We start from the raw sequence: 23,291 nt of genomic DNA, 5'->3' as shown, positions 1-23,291 counted from the left end.
TGGTCCAAACCATTGGAACCTCTGTTTTCTCTGTGTGGGTGGGCCTGTTTGCAAAAAATGCATAGCAGATTCTGTTCGATTCATTTCTAAACTCAACCAGAAGCTTACTTCTTTGACAACACTGTCCCCAAAGAATTATAAAAAAGGAATACTAAATAATCAAGTAATTCAAGGGGTGGAACCTGGTATACCATAAACACAGCATTTTTTGTTCTGACTACAAAGAAATTAAAATTAGATTAGTCCCCCAAAGCAGTAAATATTAACAATATAAATCAAAAGCATTAAAGATTGGGGCACTTGGCTGGCTCAGTGGCTGAGCGTCTGCCTTTGGCTCAGGTCATGATCCCGGGGTCCTGGGATTGAGTCCTGCATTGGGCTCCCCGCAGGGAGTCTGCTTTTCCCTCTGCTTGTGTCTCTGCCTCTCTCTCTCTGTGTCTCTCATGAATAAATAAATGAAATCTTTAAAGAAAGTATTAAAGATGTTGTATCTTTAAGCAGTTTTATTAGGAATTTATCCTAAATAAAAAAAAATCAAGAGTGGTAAAAAGTTACACACAGTATTTTACATATATGATAAATTACACATAATTTATAATAGCAAAAAATTAATTACCTACAATAGGGAGTTTGCTATATAAGTAATGAGATACTAATATGATGAATACTCTGTAGTCATTAAAAATCAAGTTGTAAAGGCATATTTATTAAATGAAAAATATTTCTAGTCAGTTTAAAAAGCAGGTTTTAAATCAGTAACATGCTAACATCCGAATTTAATAAAAAAAATAGGTATGCTTGTCCATAAGATACTGGACGGACGTCACCAAAGGTTTATAATGTTTATCTCTGGGGAATGGGGCTATGAAGGGATTTTATTTTCCTTCATAGTCCTTCTTGTATTAAAAATAAAAAAATCCTACAACAGATATGTACTCTCACCACATTAGTCAGCACATGGTTGGTGTCAGGGTTACCTTTCACCAGCTTTCTGCTTAATGATGTTTGTCTCTGAATCTAAGGCATGTCTGCCCGCAAGTAGCAGGATAGAATGGGAATGATCACTTTCCTCTAATGCAGTAACAGTCTCCTGGGGGGCGAGAGGAGGGAATGTTCTAGTGTCTCATAGTAGACTGCATCTTTTATAAACCTCATTGCCGGCCTCCATTCCTTCATGAACAAAATGCTACAGTCCCCAGTCACCTGGAGCTGATGAAATGGGCTCACCCCTCCCCCATGGGAAGCCCCTTCTCCTTAGAGAGGGCTGTTCTCCTTATTGGAGTCTGAGGACATCTAGAGAACCCAGGTGAAATCCAGACCTTCAGCACAGGCCTGGTCATCCCAGCCAAGCAACCAAAGTGTATAGGAGACCAGAGGCCTGGCTGGCAGCAGCAGAGTCCTGTTGTCACCAGCTCTTGACACAGCCAGATGGCCCAGACGTATAGACAGAGACCTAAATAACACCACGCTTGAGGTTCAAGGAAGTATCTGTCTAAAAAAGGTCTCAGCTCAGCTTTTCCCATAATAGAATGTATATAAAGTATAAAGCCTTTTGTGGCATCCTCCCTTTAGTCACTATCCTTAAATCTCTAGTTTAGCATGAACGATGCCTGGAAAAACTGCAATATTTTAAATTATTTTAATCTGTCTTTCACTAAACAGAAATTTAAGAAAGTGAATTTTTCCTGATGATGGACACAAACACCGTTAGGTGCCTGTTCATGTACATCTTAAGATTCTTAAAAAATTTAATTGAAATTTGCATAATATAAACGGAACCATTTTAAGGCGTGCAATTCAGTGGTATTAGTATATTCACAATGTTGTATACCCACCATCTCTGTTTAAATAAGTTCTAGAACTTTCATCAGTTCAAATGAAAATCTGTGCTCATTACGCAATCTCCATTCTTTCTCCCCTCCCCCCAGTACCAGGCAACCACTGAGCTGCTTACTGTCTCCAGGGATTTGCGTGTTCTGGAGATTTCACCTAAATGGAATCCTACAGCGGGTGGCCATCAGGTCTGGGTTCTTTCATGCAGTATAATGTTTCCCAGGCTTCTCTGTGCTGTAGCATGAATCAGCACCTCATTTCTTTGTGGCTGATGTTACCCTGGGTACAGACCCTGTTTTGTTTATCTCTGCATCTGTTGATGGACATTCCGTTTGTCCCACCTTTTGGCTATTGTGAAGAACGCTATCAACATTAGTTTACAATGCCTGTTCGATTCCCAGCCCTCGATGATTTGGAACCTCTGGGTCATGTGGTAGCTCTGTTTAACCTTTTGAGAAACCTCCAAACTGTTTTCCACAGTGGTTGCAACATCTTCCTTTCCCATTGGTAGAACATGAGCGTTCCAATTTCTCTGCATCCTCACCAATACTTATTATCAGTGTTGTTTTTAACTTTTTATTTTATTTTTGGGGGGTCAGGAGAAGGAGAGAGAGAACCTTAAGCAGGCTCTGCTCCCAGCACAGAACCCGATGTGGAGCTCAAGCTTACTACCCCAAGATCATGACCTGAGATGAAATCAAAAGTTAGACACTTAACCGACTGAGCCACCCAGGCGCTCCTCCTCAGTGTTGCTTTTTTTTTTTTTTTTTTAAATAATAGCACTCCCAGTAGGTGGGAAGTGGTATCTCATTGTGGTTTTGATGTGTGTTACTCTAACATCCAACAATGTTGAGCATCTTGTAATATGCTTATTGGTCATGTGCATTTTGTCTAGAGAAATGTCTATTTAAGTCTTTTCCTTATCTTTTTTGTTATTGAGTTGTAAGAGTTCTTTATATGTTCTGGATATTAGACCTTTATCAGATATATTGATTTGCAAATATTTTTCCTATTCCATGGGTTATTTTTTTCACTTTATTGATAATGCCCTTGTATGCACAAAAATTTTAAGTTTTGATGAAATCCAATTTATTTATTTTGTTGCTCCAGCATTTGATGTCATAACTAAGAAATCATTGCCTAACCCGAAGTCGTGAAGATTTATCCCTTTTCTTCTAAGTCCCTTTATAGTTTTAGCTCTCATGTTTAGTCACTGATCCATTTAACTTTTTTTCCATATACGGTGTAAGGCTACCTATATTGTTTAAAGGTATATTATTTCTCAAACCCACATGAATATCTGTTGGAAATGACATATTTTAATACTAAAACAAGTCCATATTACACAAAGATATCTAATTTTATTTAAGAATTTTATAATGAAAAAAAAAAAAGAATTTTATAATGTCCTCTTTCCCACAAATAGAATATAAAGAGTCTCACATAGAATTTTCATCATCATGTCACAGAGATGGTAGCTTGTCAAACATTTTGAAACTAGGATTACCTTTTCCCTCAAAACTTGTCTTCACTGCCCAGGTACTCCCTAAGTGACAACAATCAATCAGTCATTCAACAAACGCTGAGTTCCAACTGTGTGCTAGGTACTGTGTTAGGGATTGGGGAGACCAGAGTGATGGAGAGAGTTTGAAATTTTGCAGGTTATGTGCTCGGCACATGGTGAAGTGCTGGGGAGATGGACCACAAGTATAAGCCACCACTCCTGGTCTCAAGAGGTTAACTCTTTAGTTGGGAGACCATGCTCAGATATACCAACTAATTAGAAAATAATAAAGGGCAATAAAGTACTGAAAATAATATAATGACTGAAGTTATGGTGCCAACTGGGGAAGCCACAGAAAGTGAAATTGGCAGGAATTTGGAAAAGGGAGAGATCAGATCGGAAAGGTCTCTGAAGAAGGTAGGCTTAACCTCCAAAGAAACAGCAGGGCATGAACATTGAAGGTGGTAATAGTCAGGAGCCTGTGAACAGACTGGCTGAACTTGGTGGGTGGGAGAACTCGATAGCTGGGAGTCCAGGGTGAGGCTGGTGGTGCTGCTGTGGAGGCCGTGGGGAGGTCCCTGCACACCTGGATTACTGCAGAGATGGACACAGGAAAGCTGCTCGAGCCCAAAGTCCTTTGTAACATCCTCCTCCAGGTCCTTATCACTAAACCCAACAGAGCAGAAAGCTCTTTACATACGTGCCGCTGGTGGGGCTCAGGAGTCCAGGTGACTGCACCCAGAAGCTAAAGTTTTCTCTGCTAACAATGTTTTACCCAAATGTATCACACACACAGTACGGTGATTGTGTGTGTGTGTGTGTGTGTGTGTGTGTGTGTGTGTGTGTGGCTGCCATACAGGCATAGCATCTTATTTAGATAGTGTGGAGTTGGTTATATGTGTTGGGTTTTTTTTTTTTTTTTTTTTCATTTTTAAAACTTCTGAAATGTTTTACCAAGAAAAACACCCAGGAGAGAAACCACTTCATTTACTTCAAACAAACAAGCACGATCTCTTGGTAATCAATCCTCTGTTTAGAAGGCAAGTACGAGTCCCCAATGGCTTCTCTGATCACCTCTCAAGCCTGGGTGTCTCTATCTCGCAACAAGGGAGCTGTGGCTACAGAAAAACACCAAGCTGTTCCTGCTACTGTGGCTGGCAACATAGATACAAATGGACAGGGAATTTAAAAATAACTGTGGCCAGGAGATCTCTTTAGAGTGTCAGCATCACTTTCTTGGACACCTTCATTAGGATGCTGGCAATGGCTAACGAATCCATGCCAGCTTCTCAACACAGAGCTTTCCTTCGGAGAGCCACCAAAGGGACAGCTCTGTGAGGGATCATCAGCCTCCCCAAATCAGGATATTTTGCTCTGCACATTGTGAGTCATAGTATTATTTCTTCTACTAAGCATTGAAATAATTTTGATAGAAAAATCAACAGGCTGTAAACTACAAAATTTAACATTATGTTAAATGCCAAAGGGGTCTTAGACACAAAACCCGAACGTGTTAACATTCATTTCTACCCCTATCGCGTCCCCTGAGCACCACCATAATGTTAAGACTTGCCAAGTTAAAATCAATGTAATAAACTCTTGGTGCATCTGCATGAACAATGAGGTCTCTCTCGAGTGTGAATGCCACACTATCACAAACAACATCTCCCAAGGGACGCAGTGATGTCAGAGTGTTGGAAGTTGGGGAATCGTGATGCACTAGCGGACGCCCTGGAGAATTCTCCTGTCCCAGCAATGGTGCCTCAAGGTCCCAGGGAGACAAATCATACCCCCACCCACCCAAGACCCAGCACTTAGCTCCTTGTCAGAGGAGTGGCTTGTGTAACTTATATTCAGACTATCAGAAACCAGTCCTCGACTTTATTTACTTTGAATACATCTGGCCTCTCACTACTTTTAACATAAAAGCACCATTCCTGGGCCACTGGAGAGGCTTGGAAAACTGAAGCCTTAAACTTGGGTTTCTAGAATTTTCTTCTTCTTTTCAATACCAATGACCTGAGGCGTTCCTTCTTACGTATTTATTTGACATTTAATTGACATATAATATTATACTGGTTTCAGGTGTATAACATACTGTTCTGATTTTTTTAAAATATTTTTTTTCTTTATTTATTTATGATAGTCACAGAGAGAGAGAGAGAGAGAGAGAGAGAGGCAGAGACACAGGCAGAGGGAGAAGCAGGCTCCATGCACCGGGAGCCCGACGTGGGATTCGATCCCGGGTCTCCAGGATCGCGCCCTGGGCCAAAGGCAGGCGCCAAACCGCTGTGCCACCCAGGGATCCCCTGATTTTTTATAAATATATATATTGCAAATGAGCCTTTCCTTCTCCAACTCCTGCTAAATATCACAACTAATCAGATTTGTGAGGTACTTCAAAGAAAGTATTTACTTTGAGACTTTCTTTCTGAAATACAGCAAGGTCACTGGGTCACCAAGATGCAAGACTACATCTTGTTACACTAGCATTTCACAAACAGGACTTTTTACCGCTCCTGGGTCTAAGCTTTTCATTACTCAAAGTCAGACAAGCATGATTTGCACAAATAGCATGTGAAACTCTGTGTCAGTGTAAGCTTGTTTCCAAATTATGATGGTAAATGCCAAGATAAAAGTGGAGATAAAATGTAAGTGGGATGAAGGAGATACACGGCGTACTTTAGTAAAAAAAAAAATGCACTCAAAAACGGATGTCTTTGTTTATGTTTTCAATCCATAAGAGCAAAACTGTGTTATGTGATCTGTGGGGAATCTGTCTAGAATCTTCCCACCAATCTGCTTCACAGGAGCGCTCACCTGGCGCTACCCGGAGTCCCCCAGGCGGGCCCAACGTGGGTCAGCAAACCATCTGGAAGCACCACCGACACAGTGGGAACCTACCACTCAGAGGCTCCACGCCTAGAGACACTTGCTGCTGCCAGAATTTCGACCATCATTTAAAGCTTCTCTGTCAACTCACAGCTTCCAGGCTTGAACACCCGGTGAAAGAACATTTCTGGCCATTGGGTCACAGACTCCAGCGTTGCTTGGGGTTGGTCCTGACTGACTCCTGGGCATTCCAAAGCCACGGCCAAGTCCCTAGGCCTGCAGCCGAGAGTTCCAGAAGGCCCAGGGCCTTGACATGGAACTGGAGCCCAGCTGGAGACCCGGGGATGGTGGAGGGCTTGTGGCTTCAAGTCCTCCTTTAAACCATCCTTTACATTTAACATCAATGTTCTGTTTCTGAGCAAAAATACCCTTGATGACTTTGAACGAACCAAGATTTATTCTGAATCGTAAATAGAGAAGGGGTAATAGGGAAGTGCAGTTCTTACTATGGCCATGAACAGTCCCCACAGAGAAAGCAAGGACTGCCTTTTTGGTGTTGTTGTTTTTAAGATTTTATTTATTTCTTCATGAGAGACACAGAGAGAGGCAGAGACACAGGCAGAGGGAGAAGCAGGCTCCATGGCCGATGTAGGACTCGATCCTGGGACCCCGGGGTCACGCCCTAAGCCAGAGGCAGTTGCTCAACCCCTGAGCCCCCCAGGCGCCCCTCTTTGGAACATTCTCCAGCACAGCTGGGCCTGACTAAACCCTGGAGAGCCACATCCTACTCTGCCATCACTACAGCCTGAGGGGGCAGCAAAAACCCCCCTTTTAAAAGGGGGTGAGCTTTTATTTATTTTTTATTTTTTTTTTTAAATTTTTTTGGGGGGTGAGCTTTTAAAATAGATTCCTCAAACCTTTCCCCAGGAATTCCTGAACCACAATCTCGGAGGGCAGGCTTAGGAATCGCGTGTTCAGAGCTCCCCAGAGGATTCTGGAGTGCAGTATGATTGGGACTAAGGCCCTGGCCTTGTGGCTGAGAGGTTGGTAGGGCTCCCTAAGGTCTCAAAGGCCTGATTGTGGGAATGGCCGTGGTTTTGATTGAGGATTAATTTAATGGGGACAGAAAGAAATAAAGAAGGGAAATTTGCAGAAGGAAGTGGGAAACTGGCAGTGTCAGAGACCAGGCACTGAAATCCACTCTGTGTCTTTCCTTGTTCTCAAGCCAATCTAGTGCAGGCTGCCCACGATCCACTAAAGACACGTGGAAACTTCATGAGGGAAGTAAAATTCACCCAGGTGGCTAGACCTCAAATACAGGGAATCATCCAACCAGGATGAACACTGATGAGTTAAATGATGGCTGTCAAATGGTGCCAAAGTCTGAAATGTTCTATATCCATATCTTATGTCAATGTTGCAAAAAGTCACTAATGATAAAATTAGATGGTGCGGTAAATGTTGAGAACAGCTTCAGCCCATCTTCCTGAATATCATATCGTTGCTTTCAGGCACAAGAGCTGTTGCCAAAAAAGTGATGTTAATTAGCAGAGACTTTAGTTCTAACATGTATACATCTTAGACATAGAAATGCACTGTTCTGAAGTTTGTACAGAATAGACTTTTGCCACTGTCAGCGTCTATGGTCCTTTTTATTTGGTCATGGGAAGTAGAGCTGATTTAAACTAGGACCTAGTTAAACGCTATGGTCTCTTGGTCTTTAGCTTCTCGTGAATGCTGGTCTTATCTTCCTTATTAGACCATAAGCCCTAGAACAGAGATTATTAAAAAAAATCTTTTTCATAACCCTCCAAGCCTCTAACTCAATTTCTTGACCTCTGCTGGTGCACAATGAACATAGGATGTATCGTTTTGTTAGCTTGGGGATGTAGTAAAGCGGGTTGAATTAACAGAGGAATTAAGAAATGATGTTCTTAAAATATAAAACGATTTAAGTGGAAATTTGTGAACATCTGTCCACTACACTTCCTTAGTCACATGGAAAGAATCATTACGAAAACACGATTTCTCATTCAGAACCCCTTTCCTCCAAATGGATTTCTTTTTGGTGGAAGTTCTAGTGCTCAAAGGGATGGGAAGAGCAAGCTGAGTTTCTACTCCCTTTACAAATCCTTCTCTATATTTCAGCCATCTGGGGTCTGGGTGTGAGCTGCCCTGCGGGGACACAATCTTGCCATCACAGGTATCCCCTCCAGGGGAGCACGTACTCTGTAGCAGAATGGGTCCTAGGCTTTAGGATCCTGAATTATAAGCTAGAAAAGCACACACGAGCCAGAAGGACTAAGCTTCCCCTTCTCTGATTGCTGAGGGCCAGAATTCTTCACCCTGTTTCTAAGAACATCCTTCACAGGTAAGGAATAATAAGGGAGGGCAGGACCCACTTTGCTTCTCTCTCCTTTTTAGAACAGGGAACAAGTCATTTTCTTTCACTTTAATAATTTTCTCCCTTGAGAGAGGAATTCAAACGTCTTTCACTTGCCAGGGGAGTGGGAGGAAGGTGGGTGGAAATCTTTAAAGATCTTCAATAACAGCTTGACACAGAGCTGAGCTGGCGCTGTAACCCATTGAGAGCCAAGGCCACATTTGAGACTTTGCTGGAGGCTGGGAACAAAACCAGGGCTCTGCTCAGAAGGACCCCTTCGGGCCTCACATACACCCACTCGGACCCAATTCCTAAACTGCGAAAAAACAAAACCCAAACAATGCAGTTCACTTTTAAATTCACCCGCACTGCCTATTTTACTTAAGCTGATGAATTGTATGCTAAAGGGAGAAAAAAACAAAACCCTTAGACAGGCTAGATGGGGTGCTTTCCTGGACGAAGGGTTTTGGAGGGTCATGGCCTGCAGGGGGTGGGTGGGTCCTCGCTCAGAGCCCGGGGAGAAGTGCTCCCTTCTGGGCTACCAGTGCTGGCAATTCCAGAGTGCTCCAGCATCCCGCTCCCTCACACCGGGAGACCTTTGTGATGTATATTTGCCATTTGTTCCACTTGTGTGTCGGGCCCAGGCCCTCCAGCTCACCGCAGAGCAGCCCTACTCCACCTGCTGTGTGGGCAGCCACCCTGTGTTTCCAGAGTTTCCCAGAAGGCTGGCACCACCGGTGGGCAGAAAGCAGGTACACCTACCTGCCCAAGCTTTGTGTCCGTTTTCATGGACTCTTTCACCTTTCAGCTTTCTAGACTTAAGGTCCGAATTCCACTGGGGCACGTCTTAGAAAAACTGTCCAGCAGACTTCACTGGCGTGAAGCAGGGGTAAGATTTCAAATGGCTGATAGAGACGGGACCTGAGTGTGGGGCTTGACAAAGAGCATGAATCACAGTAATTCTTGACTTTGGAGGAACTAAAAATGCTACAATATCTGGAACTTTCTCTCCTCAAACATTATTGTGCTGTCTTCTGGTTCTCAGTTTTAAATAGTAGTGACTGAGTAATGCCTCTTGTTTATCCCCCTTTTCTAAACTTGACTTCTTTGTACACCATGAATCATGTTATTTCCTCCCACTTTTCTGACTCCTTCATGTACAGGACACCCAGGCCTGCGCAGCTTCCTCAGAATTCAACAGAACATGCACAGTAAGTTCCTTTAAGGTTCAGAAATCAGGTACTTGCTTTTCTTCCTCTCCCAATTCCACTGAGGCTGTAAAAGACTTCCCCACTCCCCCGTATATCCCCTTCAGATTCATAATATAGTCCTTTTAAACACACAGAGACCAGAACCCAGTTTCTTGGCTCAGATGTAAAATGCTAATCTGTATGTTTTCAGTGAATTACTAAATGCTCTAAAAAAGTGCATGCATCAAAGAAAATGAAAAGAACAAAATTACTCAGTCTGTCTCTGCTCTAGCAATACACAATCATGTGGCTGTTTTTGAGCAAAGGCATTGAGAAGAATATATTGAAAAACACAGCATTAGGCTTATTGCAGCTTTCAATAACTACTGTGTGGTGAGGTAGGGTCTCACGAGAACACGGCTGTTGGCAACACCACCCATGAACGTGGGAAAGGGCCATGTGGTTGGCTTCAGTCCCAACGCTGGGCCATGGGAATGGCATAAGAACTGAGAAGCAGCAGCTGGGTGACAGCAGCAGCTGTCATGCCCATTTGGCTGGACACCTCACCCACTCACCTGAAGAAAGAAAAGTGTTGCAGAGAAAGTTCTACAAGAGTAAGAGGTCCTTGTCAGCACTTGGAGGGCAAAAATGAGTGTGCCTGGCCCCTTGAGAAGGAAGTATGGCTACCAGGCCCAGGTGCCTACTCCTAAGTGAACACCACCCAACATGGGCTACCCTTCACAACACCCTCCATGCTCTGCGGGTACAGTGGGGCTCAGAGAAGCACAACAAACAGCTACAATTGGTGCTTCTCGGGCAGCCCCGGTGGCTTAGCGGTTTAGTGCCACCTTCGGCCCAGGGCATGATCCTGGAGACCCAGGATCAAGTCCCACATCGGGCTCCCTGCATGGAGCCTGCTTCTCCCTCTGCCTGTGTCTCTGCCTCTCTCTGTGTGTGTGTGTGTCTCTCATGAATAAATAAATAAAATCTTTAAAAAAACAAAACGAAACAAACAAACAAAAAAATCAAATGGTGCTTCTCACCTGGCCCTATGTCAGTCAGTAACTCCAAGGCTGAGGCTAGTTAAGAAGTCCTTATTCTCTTTGCCCACATTTCATTAACAATTTCTAGAAATTGCACATCAAAGTAATATTTTGTATATATTTTAAGTAGAATACATTATTAAATTTCACTTGTTTCTTTTTACATTTTAAAAACATGGCTACTAGAAAATGTAAAATTATGTGGTTTGCATTGATGGCTCACGTGAGATTTCTATGTTCTGTATTTGGTCAGTGTTGGTCTAGAGAATGCATTCATTAAAAAAGGGGTGGCCCCAGTTATGTGTATTGATGGAGTTACTCTGAGATCAGTAGAATATTATGGTTTTGCAAACACATAACAAAAGTTTGACTTAAAAGTTTTTCTTCTGTATAGCTAATATGGCGTACTTAGAACGTGCGAATACTGAGCGTAATCTTTCACGTGTATTAACTCATTTAATCCACACTGCAACTCTGTGAAGTAGGCACTATCATGTCCATTTTCAAGAGGAACAGACTGAGGCATACTGAGTGAGATGCTGCCCCTTGGAAGAGCAGAGCTGGGCTCTGAACTCAGGCAGCCTAGCTCCAGGGAACAGCCTTCCCTCCACACCCATTTCTGTTGAATGTTGAAAGTTTAAATTACTTTTAAAATAATTTGGATTATATTCAGCGTGAAAAAGAAATGGGAGAGGCATTCATCTCTGGACTTAGAGTCTGATAAAGTGCAAGAATGACTGCTAGAAGGTGATATGAAATTTACAATAGTTATTTACTAGAACGATAGTTAATTACTTTTACAGGGACCCCTGGGTGGCTCAGCAGTTGAGTGTCTGCCTTTGGCTCCAGTTGTGGTCCCAGGGTCCTTGGATCGAGCCCGCATTAGGGTACCCGCGGGGAGCCTGTTTCTCCCTCTACCTATGTCTCTGCCTCTCTCTCTCCGTGTCTCTCATGAATATATAGATAAAAATCTTTAAAAAGTTACTTTTACAAATATTGATTGATTTTCTACTACACTTTTGCATAATCAGAGTCTGTTCTCATGCACGTAATACCCTCCGTAACTGTGCCAATGCATCTTAAAGCTCTGTCATCTATCACAGTAAATACAAACTTCAAACAAAATTCCTGAGATTTATGATTCTCTTTATTGTGCAGTATGCTCACATAGCCCCTTCAATATCATCTATGTAAAATTTTCTTTTAAGAGATGATACGAAACGCAAAAAATGTCAATAAAAAAACTTTGAATTTCTTTTTAATGTGGACTGCAGATGAATAGCTACTGGTTAATGACACATTATCACTTATCCTCACATGATCTCCTTTTGTTTTATCTTATTATTTATTTTTTTTGAATAATAAAATGAACACCACAAGCCCCTTCCCATCCCTCACACTAGACAGGATCAATAACTGACATTTACCCAGGTGCTCTTCCATATGCCCTTTCTCTGCTTCCTCTCCACTACTCTTAAGAGTGTGATGACCATTCTCTCCTCTTTTAAAAAATGTTAGCCCAAATATATGTATACTGAAACAATACGATATTTAGTTTTGCTTGTTTCTGAACTTTCCAGAACGGTATTGTATTATATAGAACCTTTCAACACTGCAGTTTTTCATTCAACTTTAAGATACTGAGATCCATCCATCTGTGATGGTGTAGGTGTCATTCATTTGATCTCACTGCCATGTACTCCATTGCGTGGCTATTCCACATATTATGCATTCGTTGTCCTGCTAGTGGGCATTTGGGTTATTTCCAGTCTTTTGTTCTTAAAAACAGCACCAGGGATGCCTGGGTGGCTCAGTGGTTGAGCATCTGCCTTTGGCCCAGGGTGTGATCCTGGAGTCCCAGGATCAAGTCCCACATCGGGCTCCCTCCATGGAGCCTGCTTCTCCCTCTGCCTGTGTCTCTGCCTCTCTCTGTGTCTCTCATGAATAAATAAATAAACTCTTCAAAAAAAAAAAAAACAGCACCACTATGAATATTCTTGAACACGTTTCCTGTTACATATTCCTAATGACAACACTTATTTATTAAAACAAATATGATTTTTGAAATCCATTGAAATCCCTGCCTTCCAGCAGTAGCATTTCCTTAAAAATAGCAGAATAAACAAAGTAGCTTAATGATTCTATTTTGTGCAATTCATAATTTCCTATCCATGTTGCTTAACAAATACAGCTTTTCAGCCCTTTTTTTTCCATTTTTTTCCAGCCCTTTTCATTACAAGTATAACATATGTAAAGCATATGTATAAATGATAAACGATATATAAATCACAAAGTAATTTAGCATCCTCACAAAAGACAAGATTTATCTTCAAAGAACTCAGTAATTTGTTCATTATGTAAAATGATGTTTTAAAAAGAATTATGCAATTAGCCATGGGAATGTTTACAACTGCTCTTTTCTTTTTTTTCGAAGCAATCTGATGTTTAATTTTTCACAAAAAGTAGTATTTTCTTCATTCTTAGTGTTCTACTGTTTTAGTAATAGACTTTTGGGGGCCTGGGGGTGTATGGGAGGAGAATGCTATAACATTCACTGTGCCTATCTATTATAAGATACGTGGCAACTTCGGAAATTCTGCATCTTTAAGAGGTGGACACTAGGCTCTCTCAGCCCCAGGCTGGGCTCTCTGGCTTGGGTGACACAAAGGAATCTGGATGTGTTCACTGCTGTCGTTCAAGGGTTAGGTGTTTCTAAGTCCAATTTTTTATGGATAAGTTGGGGAACGCTTTATTTATAGGGACCACAGATTCGGCATGTTGAAGAGATGCACGTAAGAGTACCTGTCGATAAGGAAAAAGAAAATGCATTTTCCTTACTCTGAAAGCCTTAATTTGAGCGCTTGTTTGGAGGTTCTGGCAGAGGAGCACAGCTACTTGTATATTCTTTTTTTTTTTTAAGATTTTATTTATTTATTCATGAGAGACAGACAGAGAGAGAGAGAGAGAGAGAGAGAGAGAGACAGGCAGAGGGAGAAGCAGGCTCCATGCAGGGAGCCCGACTCAGGACTCAATCACAGGACTCCAGGATCACGCCCTGAGCTAAAGGCAGATGCTCAACCGCTTGAGCCACCCAGGCGTCCCATCTACTTGTATATTCTTGACCAAAGAACAGTCCTCCTCTATCGGGGAAGGTCATCCTCTTTGATGAGGAGGGATGCATGTGGAGCAGTGAGGGAGGAAGGGGACACCACCTGCCCAGCCTGATCAGCAAAATCAGCTGTGGCCATCAATGGTGTGACACGTGTCATAGCCAAATGGCCCTCCTATCCCAAAGTCTTACTTTGAAATAGCCCTAAAAATCACTCATAAGTTTCAGTCATTCACTGGTTGATATGTAAAATATAACTGTTAGAATATCAATCCTATAGCCACACGTTCTGAGTCGGTTCAGATGCAAAGACAACATAGGTAGGGAGACTGGTTAGCAGTCCCTTATCAGTCATTCACCCCTCGGAGAAAACTTAGGCTTCTGGTTGGGTGTGGAGCTGTCAGGAATGTGTACTCAAAGTCCCTGTGTTTCCTGCTCAGTTTTATTATAATTCAAGCTCCTTTCTGGTTCTAGCATTTGAACTTGGCCAATGGTAATAAGAGTAATAATTTATACTTATGGTATTTTTTTTTTAAGATTTTATTTATTTATTCATGAGAATACACAGAGAGGAGAGAGAGAGGCAGAGACACAGGCAGAGGGAGAAGCACGCTTCATGCAGGGAGCCCGACGTGGGACTCGATCCCTGGTCTCCAGGATCACACCCTGGGCTGAAGGCAGTGCTAAACCGCTGGGCCACCCGGGCTGCCCCCCCCCCCCCTTTATTTAATTCACCAAGCTTTTTCATGCACGGGATCTATCTAATTCATTTAGATTAACTCCATGAATTAGGTATTATTGTCCCCATTGCACAGATGGAAAAATTCAAAGGCAAGTTGGCTACGAGGCTGTGTCTGGCCAAAATCTGACTTACATCTTTTTAATTTTTAGCTCATTCTATTGTATCACACCTCACTGGGGTTGACTGGAATAATTTTGAAAAACTGTTTGGATACAGGACCTATCTTCTATAGAGCTAAAATATTTTTACTTTAAGGAGCTAAAGAGTTTACTGCAACGTAACTGTAACTATTTATTTTATTATTTTATTTTTTATTTTTAAAGATTTTATTTATTTATTTGATAGAGAGAGAGAGCGAGCAAGAGAGCACAAGCAGGGGAAAGGGTAGAGGGAGAGGGAGAAACAGGCTCTCTGCCGAGCAGGAAGCCTGATGCAGGACTTGATCCCAGGACCCTGGGATCATGACCTGAGCTGAAGTCAGATGCTTAACCAACTGAGCCACCGAGGCACTCTGTATTTATTTATTTTTTTAAAGGCTTTAAAATACTTGAAGAGCCAGAGTTAGCACATATAAAATTTGACAAAAACATATCCTTTTTTAGGTTTAAGGGGCATAATAAAACATTTTAGATATGTGCTCTGAAGGAAGGCCTTATGTGTTAGGACTCAAATAGATAAAAGCAGGTCACCAGGCTAAACCCCTGGACAGAGAGCAGGAATGTGACTAAGCAGAAATCCCTCAACTTCAGAGATGGTTTCAAGTCCCTGTAGATTAACTGTGTGTAACAGCACATGCAAACAAGTGTAAAAAACTAAAAATAGAAACTTTTCAGAGATATTTTTTATGCTACAACCAAGAAATGTAACACAAACCACCTGAGACCCTAAGAAAGAATAAGACTATGCAACCAAATACTATAAAAAGGCACTAAATGAGCCAACGATCCATGCTCTAGTGGTGCATGTATTCCAACAACAACATTATTAAAGACTTCTCTCAACTGGTGCAGTAAGCTGCAGGATTCTTCAAGTGAGTGGAAAAAGAATCTCTGGTTGATACTTTCCGCTTTGATTTCTGTTGGTGACTGTACAATTAAATGTTTCCAATGGGATGCAGGAAGTGAATAAAACTGTAAAAGCATTCAAGTGAAAATGGCTGACTTTCAGCAAAAGTTTGGTTGATGAACTGTCCTTTGGGCCAGGGGCTGTCCCTAGACTTCACTTAGGGGTGTTCAGGAAATTCTACTTGACGGAATGAATGATCCAGTCATTCGTATGCTTCCATTTTCATCTACTTGGATTTTTGCTCCAAAAATAAACTGAGTGGCTATTAGATCTGATTATTGACAGACTAGCCTGAAAGAATGCCCTATTATTCCAGGTAATTTCCCCTTTTCAGGCTGCTATAGGAAGTTGAGCCCCTGCTACACAGGCTCCTGCCAGCAGGTCATTCCCTGCAAGACAGTTTGCTCACTGATCTCTAGGCACTTCATCAAGTGACTTATTCCATCCAACGTCCACCAATCAATCTCACTGTATATATGTCAAGGGCAATAATGAGTCATCATATGGATACCACACACTTGTAAACCTATGGGAAGAGACCTAATAATGGAAATTTTGTTTTTTTTTTTTTTGTTTTTTGTTTTTTGTTGTTTTTTTTTTTTTTTTTTAATAATGGAAATTTTGGATGTCATGGCAAACTATTAGAAAGGGATGGATTTGGGAAACAAGAAGTTTGCTTCCATCCTAACCATTGCTTGTAATTTCTTGCTACACTTGGCAACACCGTGAGACCCATTCTCCAACCCACAGCATGTCTGTCTCCACTTCACCAATGCCACGGTTACAGGGCTAGGAAGAGTGGGTCCCTCCATGACATCTATACCCTATTTCTAGTTCTTTCAATAGTCACAGTCAATGTATCTCCTGATCCATGATGGGAACCTAAAAATAGGTTCTTGAGAAAAGGGATTTTGACCTCCTATATGAATTTTCACCTGTGTACCCATTGCATTACTTAAACGGGACCTTTGTTAAAATTCCACTGGTTCTCTGAGCTGAATCGTCCTTTCAGAGATCATCTTGCTCAGCATCCATTTTTATAGATGATGCAACAAAACCCCCAGCTATTGAGTGATATTTCCCAAGGTTTCATCTCTAGTTCTGAGGGGAAGAGAAGCTAAGTCTCTTCCTACAGTCCCTGTCACATCATCCTGCCTCTGCAGATGTGACTCCAGGCTCCAAAGACTTGCATAATGATATAGGGGATGTTCACTTGGTCTGCAGTTAGCAGCATTTTTGAAGAAATAACTGAAACTAAGAAAACTAAATGGGATTTAATTTGGACACAAAAGGAACCTTGTCTATACAACCACAGAGGATTCAGATATTCTAGAGAATTTAACTCTTCTTTGATATTGATCTATGTTCATCTGTTCCAAGTATGGGTCAAAAAACCATATAATACTTTTCAACTCTGATGGCAGGTAATCAGACAGCTGCTCTTCCCCCTGCCTCACTGGTCACTACTCACTGTGTTATGTCATGGGTGATTGTGAGGGTCCCTCCCCGAATAGCATGTGTTTGGAGGCAACACAGTCAGCTACCTGTGGGAAGCAAGGCAGTAATGGGAATCTTAGGTGCCAGACAAGCTGGTAGGCAGGTGTAGACTCTGGCACTCAGAGGCAGCGGTGTGAGGGCATGTAAAGGGTAGACCTCAGAGCCAGACTCTGGACCTGAACCCACCACTGACTAGTTGTGTGGCCTTCATCTCTGCATTGCAGTCCCTTCATGTAGAAGATGAGACACCATGAGTCTCTGAGCTTGGGTGTTGTGAGGATTATGTGAGCACATGTGTCTGTAGCCCTAAGCGGGTGGTGAGTACTGGGTGAGCGTCTGCCCTTTGGGGAAGGCTGAAATGCTTAGCAGCCTTCACCACATAGGTAGCTGCCCATCTAGCTTGCCTACTGGATTTTGATTAGACAACTTGCAAAAAAGAGCATGAAGAAAGGCATTCAGTAAAAAAATTCCAAGTGCTAATTATATTACAGCCAGAACAATAGGTTCTTCTCTTATCTCGTCATCCTTATTAAGATTTGAAGATGCTGGGGATCCCTGGATGGCTCAGCGTTTTAGTGCCTGCCTTCAGCTCAGGGCTGATCCTGGAGTCCCAGGATCGAATCTTACATCAGGCTCCCGGCATGAAGCCTGCTTCTCCCTCTGCCTGTGTCTCTGCCTCTCTCTCTCTCTCTCTGTGTGTGTCTTTCATGAATAAATAAATAAAATCTTAAAAAAAGAGATTTGAAGACGCTTTTCATGAGCATATTTTTTGCAATCCAACTGTAGCGTTTAAATGAACACATTGCTTGGATTAATATATCTCTTTATTTACGTTCCTTCCCTCTTGTGACAAAGTTTGCTGTATTCTGAACACATGGTACAAAGAAATGAAATAGTATCAGGTCTTCACAGGCACAGAAGGCACAGTATGAACAGAGCTCCTGAAGCAGGTCGGTTGGGGTAGCAGGGAATTTAATGTGATTTTAAGCTGTATGGTTCACTGTACCTTAAAATGAGAAATTCTCACTGATTCTGTGTCATCTGACAGATGAATAGTAAGAATACTGGTCCCAGAAGGAGGAGCTGTCCTTTCTAGTAGGGCTGTGAATTTGAGCACCTTTGCCCTGGGATCCTTGCTCCTGATCTGTGACGTTACTCCAGCGTTCTCTGAACTTAATGCCCATCATAAACTGAGTTTTCACAAGAGGACCAAAGGAAAGGAGAGTGTAAAAAATGCATTTGGCCTTCTGATTCCTAATGTTGAGGAAAAGTGAATGGCTTTTTATTTTGACACAATCTTTAGGCTTTTATGATTTATTTAGTTTTGAGGTTTCATTCCTGGAGTGCCCTCCTCTTATGCACAAATGATTATTAGTATAACAGTGAAAGAAATTTGACAAATGACAAAGCAAACCTACAGCACTTGACCCAGTAACAAATCTTCGTGATGAACAGAAAGTAAATTTTCAAAAAAATTACTTTAAAGTTTTCAAAAAAGCCAAAGAATGAAGATTGTAGTATTTTTAAGTGTTAAAATCTTATTTAGAAGTTATCTCTCATTGTTACACAAATCAGAAAGATGTATGTGAACCCTTACAAGATTTGAACCCTGTCTTCATTAACATGCTTTTTTTTTTCATTAACATGCTTTTTACATAAAAACTTCTTTTCTCAAGAATACGGAATTCTCTTTTTCTAATGTGCTAATTGAAATAGGGTTGTTATCATCTAAAAATAACATTTTGTATAATCAAAACAAGAGTAGCTGGAGAAACCAAAAGAGCAACATGGGTAGCTGAAATTAAGAACAAAAAAGTGGCTAATGAGTCAAGTATCAGCAAAAATGTGAATCCTGCAGAATTGTATTGAAAAATGTGCAATATCCTACTGAAAAAAGAGCAATTCTAGAAACTGAAGCTGCTTATTTTTAGGCATCACTGGACCGTGACAATGGATGGACAGACTATAAGTCACTTCCCTCCAGACTCTTCTCCCTAGGCATTAACTATCACAGTTAAGTCCTAGGTAAATCAACAGTTAGCAAGAATCTAGAGAGTCTATCAATCTAAATCAAAGATTTCTAGACACTTCTTGGGTTTAACTTTTTCAGCAAAAATTTTCCCATATCAATGACTTTTGATTAGGAATCTTTCTGAAACAGTCCATACATCCTTGCCTTCTTGAAAATCTGGTATGTCACTTCTTGCTTCTTAAAGACATAGGATATAAATTATGAGCATCAATCACTGTATTTGTGATGTGGACAAGTGACACCCACACAGAATGTGTGGTCCCCACATAGAATGCCTCAGAGGATTGCTTTTTGAGTTCTTGTGCATGTGTTCCACTCATTTCTGTCTTTTTCCTTGTTGTTCATAGTACTTTTGTCTGCCCCTTCTTAATTTTTAATCTGATAAAGGCTTAGTTATTTCACTTGTAGCTAGACCCTTTGGTATTATGGCATAGAGTGTGGGCTAGTTAATCCACCTCTTCATCCACTTCATGGGGTTTGTAATGGGAGCCACTTCATAGGGGTGTGTGTGTGTGTGTGTGTGTGTACATGCATTTGTGTGTCTGTGAAATGAGATAATCCACGTAAAACCTTAGAATGGTATGTGTTGCAGAGCTAAGAATTCGATAATACCCAAACCAATGGCTAAAAGATATTTTCATAAATGAGAGCTTGTATGAGTATAGACAAGCACAGGGACTTGGAACAAAACCAGCCTGGTCCCCTCTTCACCGTCATGTGCAGTGAGTGCCAGCAGTTGGTTATTCGTCCCTCCCTCAGAGTTGGGCAATGATCCAGGGCAATTCCTTCAAGGTATTAGGTTTGCCTTTAGTGGTTGGGAATCGGAAAGAAGTCACAGTTGAGGGCAGGTTCAGCAGGAACTCTCTGCCTACACTCCGGGCTCTTTTGAGAGATGGCAGCCAGGCCTCTGCTGTGGGAAGAGCTATCATCTCTCGGATGAGGAGCTGAAAGCTGGCCCCAGCCAGGCCAACCCCACTCACCCTCAGGTTGACGATCATATAGCCAGATATAGAACTGCACTCATAGACTGACTATTTCTTATCTGAGACACACAAATGATTCAGCAATTTCCACTGACCTGAACCCTAAAAACAAAGATCAAAATGATGATGGTGAGTGACCTGCCCAAGTCACACCCTGCTGCTGAAATCAGGCTTGCTCAGAGTGTGGTATGGACCACTGGTCCCTGAGCCCAGGAAGGCGACATAGCAGGTTCTGGAGTCCGACCCCCTGGGCTCCCATCCTGAGCCACATGCTTGCCAGCTCCAGGACCCTGGGCGCGTCAGCTGCTTCTCGGTGCTCGTGCTTCCTCATGTGCGAAATGAGGGCAACAGTGCCCACCCCAGAACGCTGCTGGGAATACCTCCCCCTTGCCCAGGCAGCACTTGGCATGAAGAATTGTGTGAATGTCACCCACTATTTTCATTGCTATCGACTCCATTTACCGACATCACCAAAAAAACAAACAAAAAAACAAACCCAAAACCCAGATGAAAAAAAATGTTTTTGATAGTCTTATGCATTTTAAAATTCCAATTTGATTTTTCTTTATATTTTATCTAAATTATATAATTTATGCCAGGTGAAAACATTTTCTGCAGAAGATAGTATTTTTAACTCTTCCCAAGCAACCCCAAGTCTTGAAAAGCCACAGAAGAGAGAGGGTCCCTTGCAAACACCAGAGTTTTATTCAGAGCCAGGCTTGCCCCAGCGCCATGCCCCCCAAGTACTGGGCAGCCTGCACAGCACGGGCATCTGACAGCCAGGAGGCACAGGTGCCATCCCACGTCAGTGGCAGCTCCCCAGCTCCCAGCTCCCAAGGGCCCTGATGGTCTCAGGAATTCTGTGAGGATCCCAAGCACTGCACTGCCTCTCTGGGGAGTGGGGGAGTCCTCCCACTGTTGCTCTCCCGTGAGCAACAGTCCTCTGCATGTTTCTGGCACACATGTATCTGACAGCAAAGTCCATAAGTAAAGTTTCTAGAGCTACAGCACTTGGCAACACCTAAAAAGGCAGTAAATATACATTTAATAGTGTCACAAGAAAGACATTTAGAGGGATGCCGGGGTAGCTCAGGTCGTGATCCTGGGGTCCTGGGATCAAGTCTCACATTGGGCTCCCAGCAAGGAGCCTGCTTCTCCCTCTGCCTGTGTCTCTGCCTCTCTCTTTCTGTCGCTCGTGAATAAATAAATAAGGTCTTTTAAAAAAGAAAGGCACTTAGATAGTAGCTAACATTTATTGGATATTTACAGGGTGCCAGGAACAGTGCCAAGCACTGAGATGCATTAGTGTATTTAATTTCCATCAGGAGATAAGCATTATTATGATTTTATCCCCATTTTGCAGATGAGAAAACTGAGCACAGAGATATCTTACCCAAGGTTATATAGTAGATGGCAGAGATGAGGCAAGCATGTCTATAATGTTAAGCAAGCTCTCTTCTAGTCACTAAAATGACTCAGATACAACTGTTTTAATATGACTACATATGTAAAGCTATTATTATTAAATTTCTGGCACTATTTTGCTTCCTTTCTTTTCAAAAAAGAGTCTGAAGAAAGGATGCCAACTAAGGGAACTAATTCAGAGACTGGCTGCCCAGAGCACCAACCTTCTTACCTCCCACCTCCAACACACACGGAGCCTCTTCCAGGTCACCACACACACAGTGCTTTAAAAGGACTGCTTGAAGTTCTTGTTATGACCGGAAACAAGCAAACACCTCATGTCCTTGGCCACCCAGACTGTGTAACTTTGACCCAACAAGCACTGAAGCAGCACGGATTAAACAGCTCAGGATGTGGAAGTGGGACATGCAGGCAAGGGGCTGTGAGGGGCCGGAGAACAGGATTTGCCACCTGTCACCTCGCAGGCGGTGAAACTCTCACAGGAGATGGCTCCTTGGAAGGCTTCTGCCCAGACGTGTGAAGAGGCCAAGGATGTGAGGAGAAGCACCTCAGAGGAAACAGGTGATAAGGAGGGGCACGTAGACGGTTCTGACCGGAGTGAAGCAGAAAGGCAGGGGAGAGGGAGACTTCTGGAACAAGAAGGAAAGAGCCCTGCCCTGCTGCAGCCTGGCCAGTGATGGTGGTCCCCATCCAGGACCTGCTGTGTGAATGCAAGGCTGTCTCCCAGGAACAGGGGCATAAGGGACCGAAGGTGGCAGGTGGTACCCAATCCATAAGGTTAAGCCACACGAAACTGTGTATTGTAGGTAAAAAATGGCCACATCTGAGCAATTTCTCTTTTTATTTAATCTATGTCTTATTTATTTTATAACTGGACATTTGTACCTTTTGATCCCCTTACCCTATTTCCTCCATCCCCCTAGCTCCCTCCTCTATACTCTGGCAACCACCAGAATGTCCTCTGTATCTAGGACTCTATTGCTGTTTTGTTTTGTCTTTTAGATTCCACATATAAGTTAAATCAGGTGGTATTTATCTTTTCCCTGTCTGATTTATTTCAGTTAACATAGTACCCTCTGGGTCCCTCCATGTTGTCACAAGTGGCAAGATCTCATGCTTTTTCATGGTTAATATTCCACTGCATATCCATTTATCTACTGATGCATGCTTGAGTTGCTCCCATAGCTTCGCTATTGTAAATGATGCTGCAAAAACATGGCAATGCATATATTTTTTTGAATTAGTATTTTGTTTTCTTTGGATAAATACCCAGAAGTGGAACTGCTAAATAAATAAATAAATAAATAAATAAATAAATAAAATAGAGATATATATAGAGATATCTATATATCTATATAGATATATATAGATATATATCTATATAGATATATATAGATATATATTTAGAGAGATATAGATATTATATAGATATATATATTATATAGAGATATATAATATATAATATATATAGAGATAATATATAGATATAGATATAATATATATAAATATATTATATAGATATAATAATATATCTCTATAATATATATATAATTATAATTATTACAGATATAATACATAGATATAGATATTATATATATATAGAGAGAGAGAGAGAGAGAGAAATATCAACTTTTAACTTTTTGAGGACCCTCT

The 23,291-nt window shown here is 41.8% G+C and overlaps 1 protein-coding gene and 1 long non-coding RNA gene across 10 annotated transcripts in view; one reads left to right on the top strand and one right to left on the bottom strand.

Annotated features, from left to right (window-relative positions):
- The window catches only part of GNAL (G protein subunit alpha L), a 143,682-nt gene that overhangs the window by 60,684 nt on the left and 59,707 nt on the right, over positions 1–23,291 (bottom strand). The window lies entirely within an intron of this gene.
- On the top strand, positions 9,227–22,583 carry LOC111096832. The gene is made up of 3 exons (XR_005362711.1): positions 9,227–9,441; positions 9,716–9,763; positions 21,779–22,583. It is a non-coding gene; the product is annotated as an uncharacterized LOC111096832 (long non-coding RNA).

This window comes from Canis lupus, chromosome 7 (assembly GCF_011100685.1).
Source record: "Canis lupus familiaris isolate Mischka breed German Shepherd chromosome 7, alternate assembly UU_Cfam_GSD_1.0, whole genome shotgun sequence".
Classification (NCBI taxonomy): Eukaryota; Metazoa; Chordata; class Mammalia; order Carnivora; family Canidae; genus Canis; species Canis lupus.
The sequence above is the reverse complement of the archived record's forward strand: the minus strand, read 5'-3'. Positions and strand labels throughout refer to the sequence as shown.